General features: G+C 39.9%; 1 protein-coding gene across 1 annotated transcript in view; it reads right to left on the reverse strand.

Annotated features, from left to right (window-relative positions):
* Positions 1–7,803, reverse strand: part of RNF182 (ring finger protein 182) — a 29,600-nt gene extending 21,797 nt beyond the window's left edge. Inside the window, exon 1 of the mRNA XM_015650644.2 lies at positions 7,607–7,803. The gene's annotated coding sequence lies outside the window, so the exon portion shown is untranslated. The remainder of the gene's footprint in view (positions 1–7,606) is intronic.
* Between the last annotated feature and the right edge of the window lie 12,596 nt (positions 7,804–20,399).

Raw genomic sequence — 20,399 nt, forward strand, 5'->3', positions numbered from 1 at the left:
TTTCATGCCTCTTTTTGCTCTTTATCTGTGCTTTGACTGACATTGCAAATGTGTGAGCAGCAAAATAAAACATATAGGGTAACTCTCTGAAACAACTTTAAATAGAAAAAATCTCTGTTCCAATGAGGTTGGCTTTCTTGCTTGTAGACAGATAAGATTGTAAGCAAAATAAAAGAGGGAAAAAGCTAAGCATAAAGACGTAACACTGCTAATGAAAGAAGTGCAGAGTAATACAGTAAAAAGGAGGAGGAGGCATCAAATATGCAGGGGGATTGTTTATTACAAGTTACTATTTTACAGTCAGTGGACAGATAATTCTGGTTTGGACACCTGCATAGAATTATGTCCACACCTGCACTTCACTGATCACACTGTGTGAAATTGTTTCTCTTCCTTGAGCAAAAGACAAACAAAAGGTTACAGGGATGAACGTGTCTGTAAAGTAATCTGCATTACTGAATGCAGAAAATTTACACACCTGTATCTATTATGTCAATTTATAGGCTTGTTCTGTCTGGCAAATATAAATATACATGTCCATAGATATGCATAATTTAAAATACTGTACCTACCTTGAGAAGGTACCTTGTATAAATGTGTGTGCATGCACGTGTGTTCTAGAACTAGAGAAAAGCTGTTACCCTCTCAAGATACCTACAGAACTTCAAATACACACACATGCCCTATATGAGTTATCTGTATAAATGACAAACAGTGAGTGAAGCATCCTGTCAATGTCATTAAAACTGAAAATTAATTATAAGACTGACACAACTGACATTTCTCTTCATGAATAATTTTACTTTACTGAAACAGAAAATAGGAAGGCCGTTCATTTTTTAAAAGGGCGTAAAGTTCAGAAGGCTGTTCAATCTATTCATAGCCATATCTGACTATCAAAACTGCACTTGAAAGAGCCACCTCAGAAAGTTTCTTTCTATGTATTTTTTTGCCACTCCTCCCTCCTCTCAGTCACAAAGTCAATGAGAATTTGTATTTTAATAAATCTCTGTCAATATGCATTACTGAAGCCTTACATTTACACTGATGAACACACAGAGAACTATCCTTAGAGTGTAAAAACCACAATTCAGCATAAAGCATATGTTTTGGCCATGTTACAATAAATTCATAAAAAGAATCTTAATGCAAATGCTGCCATTAGCACAGCACACTGCTTTGGAACAAGCTGTCTTGGGAGGTATACCGGGGAAGGAAGGGAGACACCACTGCACTCAGTGCTTCTCCATTCCAGGCTTATAAAATGCTTTTAACTTGCCTGCCAGGTGGCATAGTTGGGCAAAGCAGTCATCGTGTAAGAAAGTTTCATTACTCCTTAAGAAGCAAATGACAAAATTTACTGGAAACTTAGTTGATTTGGGATTTTTGTGGGTTTATCAATATGCAAAATTATTACTTCACCTTTACATCACACGCACCGCGCACCCCATTCGTTTTCAGTTCTGACTTGCTCTTTCCAGGTCTTGTAAGACTGTTTCTCTGTTTCCCTATCCAAAAAAGCATCCTTCTTCAGAGCCCTACCAGATGGTACCTGTAGGTACAATCTCTTCATGCTTAAGTTTTACTGCAAGAAGATGTATGGTTAAGTGTGATCCTATTGTGTTAAGAGGATATTTATATTCTAGGATATGATTTGGCTAATTACAACAAGTCAAACAGAAGTGTGGTGCTTGAGAAGGCATTTTGGTGAGCTTCCAGGGACTTACCTGCCAGCTGCCAAGCTGGCTTACAGCTCTAGGCTCAATCTATTCACCCATCCATCACCAAAGGGTCTGAATGACTGATAACAAAAACAGATGATTCATTGTTGGTATGCTTTCTGTTCTCTCTTTGTCCTATGGAAGACATGGCATTTTAAGATTAAGGTTGATATTTCAGGCTAAGAAAAACTTAAAATATAAAGAGGGCAGTTTTTTTATTACTGGATAGATACTTGTTCCTAATTTTTAGAAGACAGGGAGAGCCAGAAATGAAATTTTTCATTGTTAGCTGATCTTTAAATTAGCAGTGACCCATTCCTATCATCTTGACTGTAAATACCATCAGAAGATGCTCTCCCTTTTTGTCTTTTTAGATAGATCTGACTAGTAAGATCATATTTCATTTCCATTTACTTAAGAAGTGTTATTCAAGGTGTCAACCTTGAATTTAATAACACAAACATCAGGGACTTAACTCAGAGGCCTATTAGAAGGAAAAGACAACTTTAAGTCTGGCATGGTGATGGCAGAGAAGAAAGGAGAAATACATTAGAATCTTGAAAAGCACAGAGAGCATTTCCACCTAACTTTGCTCAAGTGATACAAATAAAATGAGAAATTAACACACAAAAAAAGCGCTCTTCTCTTAAATACTGAAGTACTTGCTAGTTGTATTATTAGTGTATCAGATTACTGTAGAAAAAGCTGTGACTACTCAGGTAAACTGGATACCTAATTCACACTGTGAATACATAATCATTGATTGGAACAGTTTTGGTTGGAATGAACTTTTAAAGGTTGGACTACCTCTAGTCCACCCCCCCTGTAATAAGCAGAGACACAGAGAAGTCATAGAGACAAATAATAATCTGAGTGAGATCTTTGCAACATGAATTTAGCAACATGGGAAAGGTAAGGAGGAAAACACAGCTGAGATACCATTACCTGGGTAATGTGGTGTGGACTGTGGTGAGACTCAAACTAAGATATGTTGCACAGTCACTATGTTCACAATCTATATAGGATTTTGAACGGTTTGCACAGTTTCTCACAGGAACAATGAGATAGTCACAAAAAGAATATTCAGGAGGTGAATAAATCTCCTTCAAGGGAAAGCTTTAAAGAGCTCAATCTGTTTAGTTTGTCAAAGAATGAGAGGCAACTTGATTATAAAGAATAAGCATCAGCTACAAAAGTGCTCTTTGATTCAGTGGATACAGTAAAATGTCTGTAATATAGTGAAAGAAAATCCAAGTATTAGAGCATTACAAAACTTCAGGATTCCACTGAATATATACATTACAATACAGTTTTATTCATACAGTAACTCATGATCTTCTTCCACAGGAAGCTTCACTGAGTTCACAGTATAGTTGGCAGTTATTTAGTGAAATTTTTGGTCTATTCTCATTGTATAATTTGTGGCCCTGCAATTCACTCATCATGCCATTTGAACCTAGTACCAAACACAGCACTGTTTATTTTTTTGACTTTCATTTAGCTGTCACTTTAACAGCATAGAAATGTAATTCAGTGAACTGAAAGATACAGGAAGATAAAAGCCCTCATTACACACACGTTATACAACGTTCCACCTGGTGATTCAAACAGTACTCAAAATTTCTGCTTAAGATGTTTATAAAATTCTAGCTAAATAAACTAAATATTTTCAATATTGGTAGAAGCACTAGTAAGCCTTTCAAAGTTTTTTTTGAGAGTTACTCATAGGAATTGTTTAAAGAGTGGAAAGCCAGTATCAGCTTGAGTTTTGAGCTTACTGGTTTTTCACAGAGAATACTTCTGTGGAAATACTCTGGGTCCCCCATCATGTATTGGGAGGCAAATGGCATCTGCAGGTTCTTGGTAAACACTTGCTGTGTAGCTAGCTCCTCAGTGGTCAAGCCATACTTTCACACAAAGCTGTTCCACAGCAGAAGCTTCAAGGTCAGATGCTTTTTCAAGCAGACTCTGATCAGGTCACTGCTTGTGAGTCACCAACGGGGGGAGAATATTTTCTTTCTGTTCACAGGAGAACATCTCCTGCCTGAGTACAGACCGGCTATCCATCTGAAATGGGAGTTTTCTTTCTTTGCCATGCACTGCCTGCCAAGATCAGTTCCCCTGCCTGGAACAACATCTGCCCTAAAACTATTATGGAAAGGTTTGGGTTTCCTGACCAACACCTTCTGCCATGGATATTGCCAATACAGCCTTGAAGGCTTACAAAAGGGGGTCTGAAAGAAGCCTTCAGGCCTGAGAACACAGTCTAATATCAGATTTTCCTAGCTGGGTCTCCACCACCCTGTCCCAGTCTGAGTCCCGTCTCAACCCGACTCCTCGTACCAGTCCCAAATAACTTCCCACCATGCCCATTGACTCCAGGGCTAGGGCTGCACCATGGGCTGCACATCAGCCCCCACCTTCTTTCTCACTACAGCCCCATACACATAGCCAGGTTTCCTTACAGTTATTCTCAAAACCAGATTGTTACACCCTTTTCTTTCTAGGCCACCTTTCTGAAAATAACTTGGGCAATTCCAAGTTGAAGTAGGAAAGCTGAGAGATAAGACAATCTGTCCCGATACCTTTCTCCAATTTCTGGACTACCACCAGTGGTGGTAATCTTTATAGATGTTACCTTCAAAATTAAATATATATCTACATAACACTTTGTGAACCTGACCCTTTTAGAGAACTACAGCTTTGTAACACTTTGGCTAAATTTCTTGGAAATGGCAAGAGAGAACAGACAGAACCTAAATGGATTTGAAGTCTCTGCTCAATGCTTTAGAGATCAGCTAAACATCTCAGGTTTTCATGCTACCTGGACTAAACTTAAAGTGCTGCTAAGTTATTTCAGCTTGTACTGAATGTTTGTGTCCACTCTTTGATGGTGGAAAAGATAAAATGGGAAAAGGAAAGGTATGTGAGTTATGTCACTTATTGTGCCTAAAATGCTGTGTTGCATCATCTCTACAGGAAAAAACAATCTGAATGAAACACACAGGATTTGATTTTAAAAAGTGTAGAGCTGTAGTAGGTTAAAAGCTGCACATCTTGTACTTCTTTATTTGTCTTTGCAAATTAATTTTAAACCTAAGATGCATTTTGAAGAGGCCTGAGCTCTTTGCAGCTTATCACAGCACTTTCACACTTGCAGATGTTTTGTTTTCAGTAGAAAGTCACAATTATCTTATGTTACAGTGTGATGCATAAGGTACACATCTGGCCATACTATATTACTGTCAGAACAGTAGTTTATATTGGACAGGCAATGCTTCAGCACACAATTTGTGCAAAGGCCACAGGAGAATTTCCTGAGCTTTGCTCTCCAAGGATCCCTAGTACTCCTTAGCAACCTTGCTGGAAGGACTGAAATCACAGCCTCCAGGCAGCAGGTGATAAGTGTCCCTGTATACTTGAAAAAGTTGCTGGCTAAAGCAAGCACATGTACATCTCCAGGAAAAAATATTTAATGGCAAGTCATCAAATTAGGATATAGATAAAAATGTTAAGACTGAACACTGCAAGAGGAATAATGGCAAGCAGGCTGCTGCAGTGGCCTTATATCAACACAGAGTGCACAGCTTTAGATGATGCTTTCAAAAAAAATTTGCCAACAGGTTTTCTATAAACCTAGTCTGGATTGAGGAGCACTAGAAAGAGGTGAAATGACAGTCTGAGAGACTGTGATCTAATTGCTAGAACTGTTGACCACTAGTAGCCCTTATGCATGTTAGGCTATATTATGGGGTGTATTATCTATACTGAACTACTGCATTCTTTCCTGGTACTGCCTCAACTACTACATTTTTTCCGTCGATAAACTTTGGCTAGCCGAGTTCGTAATTGTTCCACAAGGAACAATTTCGGGACTGAAATGTCACAAGGCAGCATAACCATAAATATTTTGCTTATCCCTTTCACTTTTAAGGCAAGATATTGAGTTCTATTGCTTCTCATTCTCTGCCATGCAGTTAAGGGGGGTAGAAGTGTCCAGGCCCTTATTATGCACAGCCCATCTTTTATTTCCTGCAAGCACATTCAATTTCAGATAGCCCACAGTGTGGTCTTGAAATGCTATTTTCCATCACACTAAACTAATCTGAGGTCTACATTTTTACACATTTTATGAACTCAAGAGTTTGCTTTCCAGTGTTGCATGAAAAACAGAGGTCATTCAGAAGGTTATAACTCTTTCAAGAAAACAACTGTTGTGACACTTTTGAAAGAGAAGGACAAGCACTTAGAAACACTGGGCAAACCACTGCAATCAACATATCTAAGAAATTCCACTCTTTTTTTTTTTTTTTCCCTGTTTCTAAAAAAAATAGAATTCCACGTCACATGTTGTTATGATACTAATGATTTAAATGTTACATTGAGGAAAGTTGAAACTTGATCAACACTCGTTTAAAACTTCATTTTATTTATATATCTCTTGCAAGAGAAGTCTGTCTCCATTTTCTTTTCTACTTGTATTCATGATTGCTGAAGAACTGTATCTTCTCTTTACACTGTTTTCACATCATTTGCTTAATGGTAGCTCCACTTTTCACTCAGCATTTCATTTATATACACTTCTCAAACTTCTTCCAGTCAATGCTTAGCCCTTGAGTTTTGAAACCCTGATATTACATTATGTATACTGTTTTCAATCTCAAATGATCTGATATTTAGATTACATCTTTCTTAAAATGTCAGTTCTTGTCCACCTACTCAATAACTATGTCCTCAGTCACAGTGTCCTCCTCTCAGGTACTATTTCCCTTTTTCCCCTTGTTCACAGCCAGGAAGATTCCCATCTTGAACGTGCTGCGCGCTGCATACATGTCACAGCACAATTTTGCTTTGGCCCAGGATCTCGTTTATTTCCTAAATCACTCAGCAATGAAGCACAATGACTGCTCCCTAGGACCTCATCATGCGGGGTCAGCCTTCTCTTATCATCAGGAAGTTCCTTTGGATTTTAAACTTCTGCAGAAATCCATGTCTATTCACACAGCCACTACCATTCGGATGTTATTGATTACAGCCACCACAAGCCTTGCTCAGGCTAATGACCTGCTAATGACCTTCCCATCCACTCACTGACATTAGTATCTCAGGAGGTGAGGACGACTTATTCTTGCCTAACCTTGGCAGCCCGAGATAAGCAAACGTTTATCACCTCTACCATCTTAGCCTTCCGACTTGGAAAGCTAGACTCATTTTACCTAAAATCTTTCGGTACACTTACTCCTGAAAACAAGCAGTAATTGTCTTGTTTACTCTGCAATACCAATCCTTTAGATTTTTATTTTTTTTAAAACAAAGTAGCGCATTTTAAGGCTATTACCCTATCCATCATCACTTTATAAAGCTGAAGAAACGAAACTCTGTAACCCCAAAATTTCCAGGGGGTCATATTTTTCATAACAACAACAACAACAGCGAAATTATTACTATTACTATGAAGGGGTAACCGTAAGGGACGAGGAGCAGCGCTGTGCCCGGCGGAGAGGGGCCAGCCGAGCCCACCGGTTGCCGCCCGGGGCGCGGAGCCCGCCCGTGCCGCCGCCTCCCGCCGCCGCCCCGGCAGACGGGGGGAACGAAGGCGGGGGGAAGGCGGGGGCAGCCGACCCGTCCCGGTGCCTGCGGCCGTGCCGGGGACAGGTCGGGAAGGGGCACCCTGAGCGCACCTGCAGCCCGCAGCCCACCCCGCTGTGCATCGGCTGCCCCAGGCGCGAGCGCACGGAAGGACGGACGGACGGGCGGACGGACGGACGGACAGACGGACGCCTCCCCCTTTTCCCCGCGGCCCGCGGGGAGCCCCTGTCCCTGGCGCAGCCGTCCCCCGGCGGCAGCACCCCCCGGCCGGGGGCGGGCATGGCCTCGCTCCGTACCTGTCCGGGTGTCCTCGGCAGCCGCTTCCCCCCGCAGCCCCGGCGCGGCAGCGGGCGGCCGGCTTTGTTACTACTCGGAAGAGCCGCGGCTCAGCGCCGTCGCTATAGAAACTGGCTGCGCCTCGAAGAGACACCGGCGAGTGGCGGGAGGGAGGCGGGAGCCGGGCGGAGGTGTGGGGTGAGGAGCGAGCCGTTCATTCAGGAATATCCCGGCCTTTTCCTCCTCCTCCTCCCGCAGCCAGCCCCCGGCACCGCCCAGCCCGGCCGGAGGTTGGGAGGGCGCCCCGCCGCCCTCACCTCGACCGCATCTTCGGACTAGGATGTGGTCTCTCGGCTCAGAGCATCCCCGTCCCAGCCCTCCTCAGGGAGACTTGTCCCCAAAACACACACACAGAGATAAGTGTGTCTTTCACACTCCGGGAAGGGAGCCCTGGACAGCAGGGACCCAGGGAGCACCCATGACATGAAATAACCATGGGAGCTGACCTACATTCTCGCTCCTGCCCTCCTGCCTTTGCAGCTTGTTTGGTCCCAGAACATTACCACAAAAGCTTCACAAATCCGGGACCAAATTTTTTAGCAAGAGTTTTTAATTTCCTGAAAGTGGTTTAGCTCCGCATCCTCAGGTGATGAACTGCTTTTGTGTGGGAACTTGCTGCTGGGACCCCTCATGGTCCAAGGGTGCTGCGGGGTTTTTCTGCAGAGCATGTAGTATGATGCAGCAGGCCCTAAGGGTTGAGGAGCTGAAGGGCTTGTCCTGTGTGCTGTAAACAGGAAGGGAAGCATGTGTGATTGGAAGGAAGAGGAGGGAAAGGCTGAGAATGCATTAGAGTAAAGCAGCCAGGTGTGTGGGAGATATCATTGTGTCCTGACGTGTTTGAGATTTAGGGTTATCCTGAGTCTGGGGAGTGGTATGTTTCCCTACAGCAACAGCCTATGGACGCCCATCTTCACATCCTTCTCCCTGCTTGACATGACTGACAAAAGCTGAGGCAGTTCCTCTGTTCTTCCTTTCCTCCTCCTTCGCTGAAGGCTCAGTGGTATTGGCTTGTTGGATCTTTCCTCTTCTCTGCCTGAAACATTCTTATTCTCTCAATAGTAGTGAAGTTGGTAAAACATCCTCTGAAGTGCAAGATGGATCTCCCCTTTTCTCTTTCCGTGGTTTATATTGATTAAATTGGAGTTTCCAAGTTTGCCACTCAGAAGAAACCTAAAATGCAAAGAGCAACTTGGAGGCTGCATTATCCATCTCAGCTACTGCCAAGCTACAGGGGATGACTATTAAGTATCCGCACTGCAAGTCACTGTGAGCTGATGAATCTGTGCCAAGAGCTGCTGGCACACTGCAGAAAATACTCTTTAGGAAGAGTTTGCCAAAGACAAGAAAGACCCCCACAGGAGCTCTTCACAAAGCAGCCCAGCTTACAGCAGAGCTGCTGGCAGGCCATCACACAGCCAAATGACAATGGTGGCACAAATGAGGGAGAGAGAAGGTTGGGTATGAAAGACAGGGGCTCACTACGTATTTATCTGCCTAATTTACATGCTAAATACAAATTCAAGAGTTAAAAAAAGAAGAAAAAAAGTAATATAAGTCCAGTCAGAGCATAGCAGAGCTTATTTTTTTGTTCGTTCTACCTTATTTGCTTGCTTTGAGGAGGAAGGAGTAACATCAGAGAACTGAAAGATCTGCAGCATCCTGGATCTCAGCATAGGAGAAATTCTGCCTATTTTATCTGATCTAAAAGAATGCTCACATCCTTTTAATCAAATGGAGTATCAATATTCATAATAGATATAATTTACAAAAACCCTCAAAACCCAAAAAACGTCTAAAAGCTGGAAAGCATTTCATATTCAAAAGTCTTTTGGAAGACTAAGCAGGCTTTTTAACTTAAGATGCATTTAGAAAAGAAAGCTGAACAATGAAAACGTTGCTCAAAGAAATGGTCATTATTTGGACAGCAAAAAAACAATTCTGTTGCTATAATGCCCATTCATTTTTCTTAAAAAATTCATAACATTCTCCCAGGTGGGAACATAGGAAGAGACGGAAAAATGATAGGAAAGGCATGCTTACCATCTGGTCTTCACTAATACAAAGCACATGAGTACTGATATAATTTCATGTGTTCCTGGGGCTTTTAATCTTCAATGCAGTTTTACACACGGGCTTCTAAACATTTCTCTCCACAGGCTGAAGGTAAAGAAAAGCATTTCCAGAAGGGGCAGCTGAGACAATTGGGTGATATTTTAAAGGACTTGCAGGAAAACTCAATTGGACATGTCTTAGCATTGTGCAGATATCCATGCCTTCTAGATTACTTTTTCTTGCAAGGTTACAACGATATTTTACTCACACAAATGAGCCATTTTTGTAGATAGGTATCACCTGTATTTTTAGGACAGAACTTTAGCCAGTTCACTGTTCTAGTGCTTGTAAAGTGTTTTACTGTGGTTTTTTGTTCTTTGTGTGGGGTTTTTTTTTTGGTGTTTTGTCGGTTTTTTTTTTAAACTCTGCTTGAAATTTTAACTGGCTTAATGTCATTTGGAACCTAACTTTTGCAATAGCATTTACAGAGTAGGGCACTAACTGCAACCATGCCAAGTTGTTGCTTGGCAGTCACAATAATCCTATACTCACAGAGAGGAGAATGAAACATACAAATATTAAACCCTTGCATTGCAGTAATAAATCAGCACTAAATCAGCAATTGCAGTTTGTAACATTTTAACACTAAGCTGTCCTGCCTTTGCATTTTGACATTTTGTCCCTATATATATATATATATATATATATATATATATATCCCAGTTTGGCTTAAGAACAATATGTTTAAAATCTACACCTGGCAGCAATTTTTAAAAGGCATCTACTTCTTTAGGGTAGGGTGACAAAACCCCTAAAAACAAACACTGAAAAAAAACGTGTGCTGATATGACCATGGCATCTTGCGACTCAGCAGTGACGTGTGCGGCTTTCTCAGTGCAGCGGGTTTTTTTCCAGTAACTCGGGGTACTGAAGGAATTCATCGTGGAACATTGAACAAGTGTTAACATTCACGTGGAGCGGACCAGCTTTTGATGGTGTCCCCTCTCTTCACCATTTGTCCTCACTCCTAACACCATTCATCCCACCAAACACTTATTCTATTGGCCTATTTGTTCCCTGGAAGCAGAGCAAAGTATCTTTAACCAGCACCAAAACCTTGAATAAATAATTCTTCAGCTGAAGGAATGAAACACATTCTTATCACATCATATGAAAACAAAAAATAGGAGTAAGCTGTGATAAAACTGAAGTAACATTAAATACCAATATTAATTATCATTAATATTGATTATCATTACTGCTATTATTATTAGGATTGTGGTGCAGCCTCTAGACTGTACCAACACCAGACACTGCTTTCCCACAGAACAAAAATGTGGGTAATTTCTGCCCTGAGGAGTTTACCTTAGAATTAAATATTTTTCCTGAGGGCCTGAAATGCCATTAGTTACACATTTGGTTAATGGCAAGTGCAGTGGGACCTAATTTAATTGCAGCCTTTTAGATATGTGTAATATAAATTTTAAATAATGTAATAATTGTAATAATAATTCTGACAGGAGACGGTGCAAAACCATTTTTCTGTGTCTATAGGCTAGCAGTCCTTTTGGAAATTAGAGACTTTGGAACATGGAAAATGAGATGAAGTGATAATTGAAGGAAGCAATAAAACATGAATATGCTAAAATAGGGGATGAACCCGTAGGCTCTGTCTTTTGTAAAAGGAAAATATGCTTTCTCCAGAGCTTTTTTTTTTTTTTTTTTTTTTTACCTTGGGAAGAAATGCATATTTTAAACTATTGCTTGAGATGTCCTGAGGAGACAAGGCTACAGCAGTACAAAAGGACTGGAGTGCCAAAAGGACACAGACCTTTCCCAGCTCTGCTGGCTGCTTCTCAGAGGCAGCTCCGGATGGGCAGAGCCGCTGTGGCAGCGGCTCAAAGCGGCTTTCACGGATGACGGACACAAAAAGTTTTTTGAGGTGAGGAGGGCTTGAGAGGGAGCACTGTGGTTACCAGGTATGTGGTATCTGGGGCATGCACACATTCACAACCTTCCTATTTATATATACATTATATATATATAATTTTTTTAAATTTTTTTTTATTTTTTAAATTTTTTTTTAAACCACCTTGCTAAGATGCTGGTGTAAGGTGTCAGAAAGAAAACATGGCTATGGTGGGGTTGACTTCCAGCATGGCAAGTCTCATGCCCACCCTTCACCATGTACTGCTGTGCTGAGATAGCACAGCCACTGAAAACAAAGCAGTGGAGGAGCCTGCTGAGAAAAGAAGAAAAGAGACAATCCGTGGGTTGGGCCATTACAGACATGCTCGACTGTGTTTGTATTCACTGTGTGGGGCAGTTTAGATGCATCCCAAATCTAAACTATTGTCTTCCATGACTTCCAGATGACTACATGCCACCTAGAGATCTAGAGGAAACACCCGAGTTAAAAGGGCTTGTTAAGAATATCCTGAAAGGGGTGACATGATTCGGCAGCAGAATGCACACCGTTATTTAATGTTGCTTACTGTTGAAAAGTAAACAGAGACAGCAAAGGGAAGCCTAACCTAAGGAGCAGAATAAACACCACAGCAGACAAAGGGATTAATGATGGGTTAGCATAACACTGGATGGCATATTTTGGGTTACTCACACAGCCTACTGGGGCCTTGATTGAGTACAACTACTCTGGAAAAAAACAAATCCTGGCATTACTGTGGAAAGCTCAGTGGACGTCACTGTTAAACAAAATGCTAGTGGGAAATTAAAAATCAGTTTGGAAATACTGTAATTCCCAAAGGTTGGTTATTTGAGACAGCACGAGTGCTTTGTTCAGTTCTGGGAACTCAGCTGCAAAATAGATACAGAAGACACAGAGATCATCTGGAGACAGGCAATGCAGATGATTAGAGGCTGAGAGAAAATTTTGTATCTGGGTGGCATGAAGAAAGAACATGATAGAGATTTATAGAAAATAATGAATGGCACAAAGAAGATAAATCCTGCATTTCTAGGCACCTTTTTTTCATAATTTAAGAACAAGAGTTCATCCAGTGAAATTAAAAAGATATAAATTTGAAAGTGATGAAAGGAAATACCAGCTAATAAAGTGAAAGTATTCACTGTTACATGAGATTAAATTTGGAGAAAGGACTAGATTGTGTAAAATGTGTAAAGGGATAAAAATGTTAATATTTCAATGCATAAGCCTGTCATAAAGCCACAGGGACAGGGAAAAAAATCATTAACAGAAACTCATCTTTAGGCAAATTATTGAATTTCTTGAAGCTTCTTGTGAAGCATTTACTGCTGATGGTTAAAGGGAGAAGCTATGACAACAAATGATACTAGTTCTCATTTGAGATGCAGATTCATTTTTTAATCCAGGAAGGACTAATGTCTCACAGCCACAGCCACCCATTTGTGCACAAGTGAACATCCTCTCCAGCTGCACACTTGGGTGTTTCTTTTTCCACAGTTTGCTGAGGACAACATTGCTGGGAAACTGCAAAATTCTCTTTTTTAACTCATTTGCATTAAACACATTCCATCCAGGTACTGTGACAAATGTAGATCTGTATTTGTATGATCCATGATCTAACTAATCCTGTAAACCACCCTTCCATTTGAAAATCTTTCGATTATTGGTGCTAGTAATGTCCTCTGTGGTTCATATTCAGCCTAGCTATGGGATGGATTGAATATGTGACCCATTATTGTTTCTTCAAATAGATGCAAACTTACTAGGTGAAAAACAACAGAAGCTAGGTTCTTCAGAGGCAGAATGTTTCCTTTTTTAAAAATATGTTACAATCCCCAGTCAACGAAATACTCACTTCAAGCCTTGCAGTCATTAGTAACATGAAACTCCCAGCTGGAGACATTGAGATTTTTTTTCCCCCATAATAATATAGATTCACCCATTTTAGATGTATATTTTTCATATTCAGTACAACAACATGCTAAATGTGCCTGGCAAAAAGAGTAGGGACTTCATATATCTTGGGAAAGATGACAATGTGACAAGAACACTCATATCCCAAGATGTTCAGCCAACTGAAAACTACTTCTACCTCACAGAGATTTACTTATAAATAAACCTGAATTATGCTTAAATTTGATAGTGAATTATGATGCAATACAGAGCTCTACTACACCTGTGACATTCTGTCTTAGTTTCAGCCAGGACATGGTTAATTTTTTTCAGTAGCCTGGAGGGTGGCATGGCCAGACCCTAATATTATTTGGTTCCACCTCACATCATTGCCAGGGCCTGGGGGAAGGGAATCTCTTTTGCTTCCAAGAAGGGTGTCCTTTTCCAGCTGGGTGAGAAATCTGATCAGGAAGAGCTGGTCAGCATTTACTGTGGTTTTCCATGTAAATAGTTTCATTGTCTTATAACTTTCGTTATTAACATTGTTGCTGTTACTGTTTTCTCATTGCTGTTTCCAGTAAATTGTTCTTACCTCAATCCATGATCTTTGACTTCTGTGCTTTCATTTGGAGACAGGGGAAGAGGGAGTGAGAGGCAGCATGGCTTCAGGGAATACTAAATTGGAGAATACATTCCTAAACCACGACACCTTCTCACTCTTTTATAAGCTACGTCATCCAAACAAATCCTCAGGCTCAATCTCTCTGTTTAGTACATGGGAATCAGTTTTTTCAATGCTTATTTGTGTGTTAGACCAGTCTGTATTGTTCAAGTAGATTCACCAAATTATACTACACTTCAACAGATTCAAAATGTGCCTATCTTTTCTTGCCTCACATAAAAACCCCAATTGCTGTTCACAGATGGAGTCTGTACATCAATTTGGTACCAGCAATGGCTGTTCCCCTTCACATTTCTCATCCACGTCACAAAACGTGATGGCACAGCTGAAGCAAAGGCAGAAAACTGTAACAATTGCATTTCAATAGTCTTTTGCCATCAACACTATATAATGTTTTGTTCTCTGTAGTCTTAGAGTCAGGATGAATTTTCATTAAAATGTTGATGAACCATTTCATACCCCACCCCTGCCCCAAGCAACAATAAGGAAGAAAACAACCTAATGGTAGCTCACCTTTCTCTGGGATGTGGTTCTGTGCCTATCAGTGGCATTATTAGTGTGAGTGCTAGCATTCACATTATGTTAGGTCACAGGTTGGACTCGATGATCTCAAAGCTCTTTTCTGTCCTTGTTGATTCTGTGATTTTGTAAAGTTTGAAAAAATCAAACAGAGAAAGCCATACTAAGAAAATAAAACCCTGCAGCTTCCTGGTTTAAAGCCTCACAAAATGAAAAGCCAAAGGAAGACACTACAGCTTTTCCTTTCAATTTCCTCTTTACTTTGAATATATTATTTTCTTGTTTGTTGGTTAACTGCACACAAAGGAATTAATGATGCATATAGTAAGAAGGCCACTGCAGGCAGAATAGGTTGAATTAATGTTCCTGCATCACTAAGATCTGTAAGCCTCAATAGTACCTTCAATATCTAAATTAATGATTTACCAGTAATTAATCATTACTGTCCTAAAACCAATTTTGTGTATAATAAATATAAATCCTATGTCAAATGTTGCTTGCCTTGTAGAAAAAATGCAAAACCCAAACCTTAAATTATCTTATAGTCAAAGTAAATTGGAAAGCCAAAGTGAAAAATTAAAACAGAATAAAATTTTTGAAGAGAAAGGAACTCCAGGATTTCAAGGGAACTTGAGTAAAAGGAAAACAATTCAGAAAGACAGGCTTTCATGGGGGACAAAAAGACTTCAAATATTGTTTATCATTGAAAGAAGTCAACTGGTGCAATCTACATTTAATTTGGAGTTTTGCTTCACTCCAAATTACCTGATATGCACAAAAGAGAAAAGCCGTTTTTATTTGTATAATCAAAAGTCTAAGACTGTTTTAGGTCTTCACTCTTCTACAGGTTATGATGAGAGTTTAGTACAGATCAGTCATAGAGAAGTTTTACTTTCCAACTCATCTTCAGTAACTAGGGTTGTATTTAGAGTATTGTAAATCACAGTGTAGGCATGTAATGTGGAAGGAAGAAGAGAGTAGCTGTTCGAAATAGAACCACATGCAAACAGCCAAATATCTCCTAGAACTTGTGCTATTGCCACTGACAGCTATTCTATTCCATGGTGGTGGTGCTCTACCAAATAAAATTTGGGTAAACCTGGTAGAAGGCAAACTCCTGAAAAGGTGATAACTCTTTTGCCAAACAAAACTTATTTTGAAATTGATAGAGCTGTTGAGAATAAACAGGGAATGGAGTGCTTCCTTTAGGTGGGTCAAAAATAAGGAATCCACACTTATGGAACACGTGGACATTTGGTTTTGTTTTGAATCTTGTATTCTTTCCCCTGCGGAATCTCCGGAACCGCTGGTAGGGAACGACATTCCATATTGCACCCAAACTGTTGCATTGTAAACATGAAACAGTTTAATGTAGAAAATAGAATGCTTTAATCTATACAAAGCAATGTCTGAGCCTATTTGAGAAAAAAAATCCAACAAACTACAACAACAGCAAGTTCAGAGAACTATTTATTGTAGGATGGCTCATCTTAAAACATAATTTGGCATCTGACATTTTACTTATGGGTTTGATGTTTCACTGGTGGGTTGGAGAGACAAGGCTATTTTTTATGACTTCATGCATGGCACTTTCAGCTTAGGTGGATGATAAGCTTTGATTAGTGCACTGCTTTGCAAGTTTCAGGGAACATTTCAATCATCAGTGGGAAGGTTTCACTGATGTGGATGACAACCAAGGTGAAGGGATGCCCATAGGGTAAAGGAATGGTGAAACAGACCCCTGTACAATTTTATACTGAAGAGTAAGAGAACACATTATTTAATACCTATCAGTTCCTACGCTTGAATTGTCCCTGCCTGTAGTCACATTGATTTTGCCTGTATCAATACTGGGTAAAACTGTGGCATATGTCCTACCCAGCTCCAGCTGGAAGCACACTGGGCTCTCAGCAAGCAACACATTTCCCCATTTTTGCTCTAGGGATAGTTGGCATTGACAATACACTTCCTAAACTTGCAAAGAGCCTAGCTGGTGGCAGAAAAACATGTTGGTCCCAATACACCACTCTTTTTATTTTGGCCTTATATGCCAGGTGCATCTCAAAAGAGAAAGAAGTAAGAAACAGGAGGGACAATATGTCATAGACATAATCAATTTTTCAAACTGCATTTCCACCACTTTTGCCATCATGTACTCACTTTTTGTAAAATGTATAATAAAATTACTGTTTAATTGAAAGGAACTAAAACTAATAAAAATAGGCATTACATAAAGTACCTTGACATAAAGTACCTAAAAGGCTTAGAGAATTCTATTTTTCCTTTTTAGGGCACTCTTATCCAAGATAGGATAGTCTATATATATATATATATTCCTAGTAAGAATAAATCCTGATTAATTTATAAATATATATTTTAAAAAATCAGCCTACAGGGTTATAGAGTATTATAAGGATTTAGAATACTGTGAATCTGGAAATATGATTCAGCATTATTTAAAGGGAAATTCCACAGTTCGGTAAGAAAGGAAGAAATTGCTTTCAGGAGATGCATTTTAACATTTTAAAGGACTGTTCCTATCATTGCAAGCAACTTAGAGGATTGAAATACTCTCCACTGGAGAAAGAAGAAAAAGAAGGGGAGGTAGCTCCAGTGGAGATTTAATTGACAGCATGCAGGTGAATGGGTCAATTACACAAACAATCTGATTTAATCACAGGGGTTTACAGCTTTGTCGCTTTGACAGAGTAATAAAGAAGTTTATCATATCCTGTAGGTGCCATCAGACACTTTGGCCTGCTACAAGTGTGTTATAATCACACTTGAAAGATTTTCTATGGGCATTATTAGTATATAGAGGGGTTACAATGACAGGTTTTTTCTGCAAGGGATAATCAAAGCTAATATCTTTTTCTCTGCTTTCTCCCTTTGCCCGTGAACACATCAATAGCAGATTTAAATATTTCTAGGTCAGTAGAGTTCAGCTGACTTTGGAGAAAAATGTGATAATGCTGCAGGCTGTCATACTTGTAAGAATTTTTATATTGTTCAAGTGTTTGCTTAGCTACTCCTGAGCTCAGGAGCCTGGATATGTAGTGAAGATGGAATGCCATAGGGCATTACAAATCTCTTGGCAGATAATACAGTGTTTTACGCAGAATATGTGTCAAGCATTTCATAGGTATCTGTGTGGCTGTTTTCTTGACGAGGTGGTGAAGTGGCATTTCAGGAACATCCTTAGTGAATGCTACTGAACTGCAGTTGTACATATCCATCTGTGCACTTTTTACAGGCATCATTGCAAATCAGGATGATACATACGCTTCCTGAAATTGCCCATCCAAGCAAGATAACCGAAAGATAATAATTTGCTAGTTTTCCTCTCCACACCTGCAGTATTATGGCTACAAAATGAAACATGCAGCATCTTATTCTAAATACGTGTTGAAAATCAAGTCCTCTATTACAATAAAAGCTGGCAGAATCTGGAAATGTTTCTAGCAATGAGCAGCTGGTGTGATCAGCTGTAAAATTTTCTAGAAGCAGTACTGAAAATGTTATATTTTTTCTCTGTAAGCAGCATTAGTCTTTGCCTGACTAGCCTCTAGTAAGGCTACACAGGGTGTTGTTGCCACCTAGAGTCAGTTCATCAAAACAGAAGTTCTGCATGTCTGTTTTTCCTCTCCGCTTAAAGCAGAAGCAATCCTCTAACATACCCAGGTATTTCTTATCACCCTGCCACTTGGCCTTGTTTTTTCTCCAGAAAAAAAAAAAAAGCCACCCAGAAAATCCCCAAATTCAAAACCTAAAAACCATAGAGATGTGTTTCCTACAAGTTGCCTACCTCTTTGTGGATTTGTGGAGAATGCAAGGCAGCCTGTAGCCTTACTTTCTTCAGGGTCTGCAGAGAGAACACTTGCACCTGTCAGTGATCTTGACCTTTGAAGATGGAAGCACAGCTCTGGCCTCTTTAATTAACCTGGACTAAAACTAAACCAACTAACTCAGGAGTGACAAGTGCATGGGATGGTGTGCCAAGGCTAAATGTGGAGCTGCTGGGCTGCTTTGCTGGTGTACATTCAGGAGCTATCCTGTCATCCCCATCCTGTCATCCCATCCCTCTCCCCTTCTTTTTCTTCAAACCAAACAGTTCACGTATCATTGCTTTTGGTCACACAGAGATACACACAGAGGGTCAGGAATGAAATGAAATGTGGACATGAAAACTGGTGGAAAATAAAGTCCAGGTGAAGGTTCAACAACAGGTGCACATTCACAACTCTTATGTACATAGAGTATCCACTTTTACACTGGACAATAAAACTTTTACTTCTGAAACAAAATTAGTTTATTCACTTCTTTATTTTATTCCATTTTATTCCCAGAATAACTGGAAAACAGAAACTGAATAAAATTTTGACAAAGATCCCAGTATTATTCTCACTGCTCTCTCTTGTTTTAGTCTTCTTATTTTGAATAATCTTTACTAGAAAAAGAGCTCCAAACATGAGCTTTGTACTTGACCAGACATTTCACAAAGATAACTCCTTGACTCAAAACCCTAGAAAGGTAAAATATCAGGACAGATAAGTAATGAAGGTGAAGTTGTGGTGGAAAAAGTTAGGAAGTCATCTCAGGAGAAATTCACATTTTCCAAATGTGTGGGAAAAACATTACAGATCTGTATTGAGAAACTGTAGATAAAAGTAGAAATCCAAGCGCTTATGAAAAATATTATTTCCATCAATTTCATCAGGCTGAATATGCTTTTCAGAGCAGATTTAGAATTCTGCCAGCTGGGATCACTTTTAATTGACATTTATCACTCAGAGCCATCAAGAATAATTTATAATATAAATATTCTGCTTCCACCACCAGTAAGAAATATTTCAGTCATGGCATATGAAGCTACGTACTGAAATATTTGCGATTTTTTAGAATTCATGTAATTCTGCTTTTTTGCTGAGGGAAGTTGGCATTTTGACCAACCACTGTGGACAAACACTCTGTTCTCTCCTGGAAATAGGGCCAGGCTTCCTATGACTTGTAATTCCCCATGTTCATTTAAGAAAACCACTCACACTGCCTAGCTAACTGTTGCTCAATCTTTCAACGAATAGCAATAAAACTCTTCCTGGAAAAAAAAGAAAAAAAGTATTTCGTTTTCTTTCTCCCTTCATCCCCCCTCAAATGGCCCATTCCCTTTCTGGAAGTAAACAAACTAGAATTTTTATTCTAGGATGCAGTTTATGGAATAATCTGTAAGGAGTGTTCATCACAAACAACACATCCATTGCTTGTTAGGGTGGCTTTGTCATTTTGAACACTAGTGAGACATGTGTTTCTCTTCTGCTTTTGAAATACACAGAGTAAATTGTAACACCCAGACCAGTTCAGAGGGTAAGGAGGGAGCACAAGGAGCTTTTCAGTATTCCTCCTAGCCATACACAATGACAGATCACAGCCTTTATTTCACTGATCTGTTTTTACTACTCTGCTCAGGGCCGGCATGGAGCATTACGAAGGGAGGATTTTTTACTGACATAATTGGCACAACTCCCTGAGGTAACCAAGCCTCCCCAGAAAGAAATAGAGTTCTTGTCCTTGTCATGAACACCATAATTTTAAAGTCAATGGCAATGAGATTAGTTAAATGAGGTGTTTTACAATATGAGTGCAGTGACCCACAGATATGACA

This window comes from Parus major, chromosome 2, assembly GCF_001522545.3.
Source record: "Parus major isolate Abel chromosome 2, Parus_major1.1, whole genome shotgun sequence".
Classification (NCBI taxonomy): Eukaryota; Metazoa; Chordata; class Aves; order Passeriformes; family Paridae; genus Parus; species Parus major.